The 7,062-nt window shown below is 46.8% G+C and overlaps 1 long non-coding RNA gene across 1 annotated transcript; it reads right to left on the reverse strand.

Annotated features, from left to right (window-relative positions):
- Positions 1-413: 413 nt before the first annotated feature.
- On the reverse strand, positions 414-1,962 carry LOC146716682 (uncharacterized). Its single transcript, XR_014915683.1, has 3 exons — positions 1,573-1,962; positions 743-890; positions 414-482 (listed from the first exon to the last, which is right to left on the reverse strand). It is a non-coding gene; the product is annotated as an uncharacterized LOC146716682 (long non-coding RNA).
- Between the last annotated feature and the right edge of the window lie 5,100 nt (positions 1,963-7,062).

Here is a 7,062-nt window from a genome sequence, read left to right on the forward strand (position 1 = left end):
CCCCCAAGAATTTAAAACTGCTCACCCTCTCCACCGCCTCACTGCCAATGAAGAGAGGCAGATGGTTGTTATGACCCCTCTTCCGGAAATCTACAATGATCTCCTTGGTCTTTTTGGTGTTTAAGACCAAGTTATTGTCGTGGCACCATGACTCTAGTTGTTGCACCTCTGTCCTATAGTTTGTCTCATCATTGTTGGATATATGTTAAATGATGTTAAATAGCGTGTTTCTAAGCGATTTGAAGAAAAAGAGCGAACATGTGTAGATTCAGTCCAGAGGGTTCTCATATTTCCTCTGTTTTCCGAGGTCGTCATTTAGGAACGTGGTGGGTAGCCGAAAACGTAATATGGTGACGATTTGTCACCTAGCGTAAAATGTTACGCTTTGGGAGTGAGAACGGGTTGGAAGGTTGTGATGCGGTCGTTGACAGTCTTCTTGTCAATGCTCAACATGAATGTTTCAGCAGCGAAGCAGGAGGAACCTGAGAATTAACACAACAACAACAACAAATTAAAAACTTTAATAACAAGAGCTTTAATGTCAGTCATATATACAAATGCAGAGATACTTGTTACATGGATCATAGGATGAGTTTTGTTACTAGTTGAACTTATATGGTTGTGTTATCCAGTGTATTAGTGAGGAAGCAACAGAACATGAAACTAAACAAGCCAAGAGTACAAAGAACGTGGCAGTTACAACAGAAAAAAAAAAAAGTTGAATTTTGCTCTTTCAGCTTACCGCAAACAATGATGAAGGGTGTTAGTGGGATGTTGAGTAGAGAGAAGTACACAGCCAAAACCTTGTGCTTCTTTTTGGCAGAACCAAGTGGGTTCACTACTTCAAATGCATCCTGGTATAGAACCAGCTTGAGGCAATGTGGATTTTCCTGAAAAAATTTGTTTGACACAAACACGTTACCATCACAACAGTCCCTGAGAATATCTGGTCTTGAAACATTATTAGGATTCACTGATATGAGACCTTGCCAAAAACTTGATTCCAGCATACCCTTCAAAATATTTAGCGGAGGAACATAATAGGCAAATCTCTCCATCCTGTTCTCGTCCCTGCCCAAAAACACTTTTCTGGGTTCAACATACTTGAACACATCTTTAAAGCACTGAACTCTTGAATAAGCAGTTCTCATGGGCCCTGTGTGACAAGCTGAGAACAAGTCAGATTGTTTTACTGTGTCACAGATTTTTATGTCTTCATCTGAAACTGACATATCTTTTAGAAGTGACCTTAGTGTATTCAATGTATACATCTGTCCCAATTCATGTATATTTTGTATTTCTTCAACAATGGTTTGAATGGTAGATGCTGGCAGAAGATGCTGTCCCTGTAGTTTAATGTAAAACATACATACATTTCTGAGATACAGGTCACTGAAATTAGACCCATCCATACCAGGGTCTTCTATATCTGATACACTGGCACCTTCCTGTATGGTGGCACTTGTAGATGGACTCTCTGAGTATCTTTGTTTAAACCACAAATCACATTTTCCTAACGTTTGTGTTTTCTAGACATATGGGAGGTAAATGTAGATTTTACAGAGAACTCACTTTGGCATCCTCTCACTGGACAAGTTACATGCCGTCCCTCTTCTATGTGTTCCTGTAAGTGAGCAATCAAAGCTTTAGTTCCCTCACACTGGCATTCACAAAGTGAGACAGTGCAATTCAAACCCATTAAGGTAGCATTCTGAGAAACAGTTGCGGTACCAGTGTGGTGGCGGTATAAGTGAGACTTTAAAGCAGCATATCCAGAAAACACCTGCTTACAACTTACTTCAACACATTTAAAAATACACCGGGGTTCATTACGATGCAGTCTGCAATGCAAAACATAAGCTTTCACGGACTGAACCGATTCTCCACATATGCTGCAAAAATACATAATCAATATGACACAGCTGCGAGGCTAGCTAACTTAAAGCTTCAGCCGGATGTCAAACAAGGCGGGAAAATCCAGGCCGCATTTAGACAAAGCATTCAAATGTAGCTATACTAATTAGACGGTTTCCATTAATATATCCGTCTCAAAACGCGCACTGCTGGTTTTGCAAGGCTCTTTTCAGCGTGATGTAGCTAATGCTAGAAACGAGCTAAAGCTAACGTAAATTTATCATTTGCGCCTTCACTGCCTGCAACACAATGCTGTCGATAAATAAACCAAGTTGGATTATTTTCTTACCGTAGTGACTGAAGACGAGCTGTGGCAGACGTTAAATTTTAAAAAATGAGAAACAAGTCCACGAAAATGAAGATAGCGTGCTGCCGTAGTCCAAAGCAAAACTTGTGTGGAGCTGTACAGACGTTATCTGCGGTGGAGCCTGATGCAGTGCGCTGATTGGCCCGTTTGAAATCAGGCGCCTTGATGTGAAACGGTGCTCTAAACGTCAGGGGAAAACGCCTAGTTTTGGGAGGAGGTGCTTTTAAAATCTTTTTTCTTCATATGATAATTAACTATGAATAAATAGAACAGACAACAGATTATTGTTTTAACACTTTTGGGATTATATGAATTCACTCAATAATATAGTATGTCTATCATTAGCTGTAGGTCTCTCAAGTTGTTGTTAGCTTTTACATTTTAAACTCATGGTTTATTGAGTTCAACAGAATGTAGATTTAACAGCTACATCCCATATTCTTTACAAAAACTACATCCAAAAATTGCCCTAATACATTTCTAGCATAAAGATCTTGGGACATATGTACCTGTTATATGAATATGCTGTATTAAATGTGCTATGAATCAAGAATGGATTTAATGTAAAGTGCTTTGGGCTTCGTGAAAACCGCTATCTAATCCATTATTATTATTATGTGAAATTAATGCAAAAATCACAAAGTCATATTACAGCATGTATCCATTACCAGCACAACCATGCTTACATTCAGCAATTAAAACCTGTATTTTTTTCAATAAATAAATGTAAAAAAAATTGTGTTTGCCTGTTCTAAACTTTATTGGAATCTTCCGTTAAAAAAACTATGCAAGAGTGATTTACAGTAGGTTTATGTATTTTTTTCAGAGAAAAAATGTACATATTACAGTTTTTCTACATTTCTTTATTCACGGCAATTTCACATCAAATCAACAGTTTTAAACTGTTTTATAGTTAACAGGTTTTTCCTGTCGTGTTTTTCCTGTCTTTCACTGTTAAATATACTGATCTTTTTAAGATAAGATAAGATAAGATAGAACTTTATTAATCCCTCGGGTGGGTTCCTCTGGGAAATTCGACTTCCAAAAAGCACAGCAACGACCGAAGTTACAGTTACAGAATTGTTATATATATATATACACACACACACACACACACACACACACACACACATATATATAAATACAGAGACAAATATAAATAAAATATACAAAGGGGATAAAGTATTGCACAAGGTATTGTACAGTGAGGTGAAGAGGCACTACAGCTTAGTTGTTCCCCCCCTCCTTTGTCCTCCTGTTTCCCCTCCCTCTCCCCTCCAGAGAGGAGTTAAACAGTTTGATGGCGTGTGGGACAAAGGAGTTTTTAAGTCTGTTAGTTCTTGTCTTGTCTTATCTTGTCTTTTTTACAGTGTACTAAAGATAACAAAGGTGTTGAGCTATAGCTGTCATGGTGAAATGGAAGTAAAGGACTCAGGTGCGAGACTTCTTGCAGAGTGACAGTGAATTTATTCACAGTGAAAAGGTGAGTCAATAGTTCGAGTCTGTAATCCAGAAAGAGCAGTGCAGTAATTATCCAAAACCGCTCCTATGACTTCTCCCCTCAGTGACAGTGCTGTAATAATCCAAAACCGCTCCTTGTGCCGGCTCCTCCTCCGATCTCTGAATCCTGGGGGCAGATGAGAAAAACACACGCACGGTAACTCAACCGTTCTCTCTTTCACAAGCTGAGTATACTAGCCACGATTACGCTACCCGGTTTAGTTCAACGTTCCAGCGTTGGTTGTGACTCGACTGCACCGTTAAATAGGGCTGCTTCAGATCAGTTGTAGCCGGCGAAATAATTACGTACAGGTGCGACGCTTCCAGCTCCGGACCCTCCCCTCCGGTCAGCTGCCGTGCCGTGCCACGGCTTCCAGAGGTACATGTCTCCGCAGCAAAACACATGCACAAGATGGAGAGGAGAACACGACGCAGTACACACAAACACCCCCAAAAAATGGCAAGGTAATCGGTGAGGACCACCTAGCCGTGACAGTACCCCCCCACTAACGGGAGCCTCCTGGCGACCGACCAAACTTGTCAGGGTGCCGGCGGCGGAACTCTCTCACCATGGCGTCATCGAGAATCGCAGACCGGGGCACCCAGGAACGTTCTTCCGGACCATACCCGGCCCAATCCACCAAGAACTGAAAGCCCCTACCGCGGCGCCGGGCATCCATAATGCGGGTGATGGAATACGCCGGGGCGCCGTCGATAACCCGGGCGGGCGGCGGGGGCCCGGAGGGCGGGCACAAAGGGCTGGTCCGGACCGGTCTCACCTGGGAAACATGAAACACATTATGAATCCTCATGGCACGAGGAAGGGCCAAGCGAACAGTCACTGGGTTCAGAACAGCCTGGATCGAAAAGGGCCCAATGAAACGCGGGGCCAACTTCCTGGATTCAGTCCGCAAAGGAACATACCTGGAAGAGAGCCACACCTGCTGCCCAACACAATAGGCAGGGGCAGGGGTGCGGCGACGATCAGCCAGCCTCTTATTCTGTTCCGCCGTCCTCAACAGAGCCGCCCGGGTGGCGCGCCACGCTTGCCTGCAGCGTCTCATATGATGCTGAACGGAGGGGACGGCCAGCTCGCCTTCAGTGATGGTGAGTAGAGGCGGCTGGTACCCCAGTGACGCCTCAAACGGAGACACCCCAGTGGCCGCTGACGTGCTGGAATTGTGAGCGTACTCGACCCAAGCTAATTGGCCACTCCAGGTGGATTGATTCGAGGAAACCACACAGCGCAACATAGACTCCAACTCCTGATTCGCCTGCTCCGCCTGACCATTCGTCTGAGGATGAAAACCTGAAGACAAACTCACTCCGGCCCCCAGTTCCGAACAAAACGCCCTCCACACCCGAGAAGTAAACTGGGGACCCCGATCAGAAACAATGTCCCGTGGCAGTCCATGTAATCGAAAAACATGATCAGTGAGGAGCCGAGCAGTCTCCAAGGCCGTCGGGAGCTTAGGCAATGCCACAAAGTGCGCAGCCTTGGAAAAACGGTCTATCACAGTGAGTATGGTCGTGTTACCTGACGACGGCGGTAGACCGGTGACAAAATCCAAAGCGATGTGCGACCAGGGGCGCTTGGGGACGGGCAGAGGGTGCAAGAGACCGGCCTGGGGAGCACTGGGGGTCTTATTCCGAGCACAGGTGGGACGGCCGCCACATAGTCCCGAACATCCCTGAGGAGAGAGGGCCACCAAAACAAACGTCGCAAAAAACTAATGGTGCGGTTCTTACCAGGGTGGCAGGAGAACTTTGCGGTGTGGGCCCAGTGTATAACTCTGCCCCGGACCGTTGTGGGGACGAACAACCGTCCATCAGGGCCCGTCCCTGGGTCTGGCTCCTGCTGCTGGGCCTCTCTGACCGTCCTCTCAATCTCCCATGTGATGGCCCCCACGATGCATGAGGCGGGCAGAACGGGTCTCTGCCTCTCTTCGTCATCCATGTGGGGCGAAAATTGGCGTGACAGAGCATCGGGCTTCGTGTTGCGTGATCCCGGTCTGTAGGTTATAGAGATATTGAAACGTGTAAAGAACAGGGCCCACCTGGCTTGACGAGCGTTGAGACGCTTAGCTGCCTGGATATATGCCAAGTTCTTATGGTCTGTCCAAATCACCACGGGGTGTTCTCCTCCCTCCAACCAGTGCCGCCATTCCTCCAGGGCCAGTTTGATGGCGAGGAGCTCCCGATCGCCCACGTCATAGTTCCGTTCCGCTGGTGTCAGCCGTCGAGAGAAAAAGGCACATGGGTGCAGCCTGCCCTCCACCCGCTGGGAGAGAACGGCCCCCACCCCTGAGTTCGATGCGTCCACCTCCACCACGAATGGTCGGGTGAGGTCAGCCTGGATCAAAATGGGAGCAGAGGAAAACAGACGTTTCAAATGGGCAAACGCCTGCTGTGCTGAACTAGACCAGAGAAAAGGCTGCTTGGGAGAGGTGAGCCGTGTGAGAGGAGAGACCACCGCACTAAAGTTTCTGATGAACTTCCTGTAAAAGTTGGCGAACCCGAGAAACCTTTGCAGTTCCCGACGTGTCTTGGGCTCGGGCCACTCTACCACTGCCCTCACTTTGGCAGGGTCGGCTCGCAACTGCCCCTTCTCCACAATAAACCCCAAAAACGGCACAGACTGAACATGAAACTGGCACTTCTCACCCTTGACGAAAAGCCGATTCTCCAGCAAACGCTGCAGCACCAGTCTCACCTGTTTCACGTGTTCGGCTCGGGTCCTGGAGAAAATGAGGATGTCGTCTAAATAGACAAACACAAAGTGGTTAATAAAGTCACGCAGCACATCATTAACCATAGCTTGAAAAACAGCGGGGGCGTTGGTGAGTCCGAAAGGCATAACCAAATATTCGAAGTGCCCCAGATGGGTGTTAAACGCCGTCTTCCATTCATCCCCTTCGCGAACACGAACCAGATGGTATGCATTACGGAGGTCGAGTTTGGAAAAGATGGTCGCCCCCTGGAGTAGTTCGAACGCTGAGGCCAGAAGAGGGAGGGGATATCTGTTCTTGACTGTAATCTTATTCAGGCCCCGGAAATCTATACAGGGGCGGAGAGACTTGTCTTTTTTCTGTACAAAGAAGAATCCAGCCCCCAGCGGGGACGTGGATGGGCGAATTAGACCGGCAGCAAGGGAGTCTGTGATGTAACGCTCCATCGTCTCACGTTCGGGTTTTGAGATGCTGTAAAGCCGGCTGGTGGGTAATGGGGCGCCGGGGTGCAGATCTATCCCGCAATCGTAAGGGCGATGAGGCGGGAGGGACACTGCCAGGTCTTTGCTGAATACCTGAGCCAAATCGTGGTACTCCGGAGGGACGGCTGAA

This window comes from Copadichromis virginalis, linkage group LG2, assembly GCF_057382275.1.
Source record: "Copadichromis virginalis isolate Kocher_CV1m ecotype Utaka linkage group LG2, C_Virginalis_male_GT1.1, whole genome shotgun sequence".
NCBI classification, from domain to species: Eukaryota; Metazoa; Chordata; class Actinopteri; order Cichliformes; family Cichlidae; genus Copadichromis; species Copadichromis virginalis.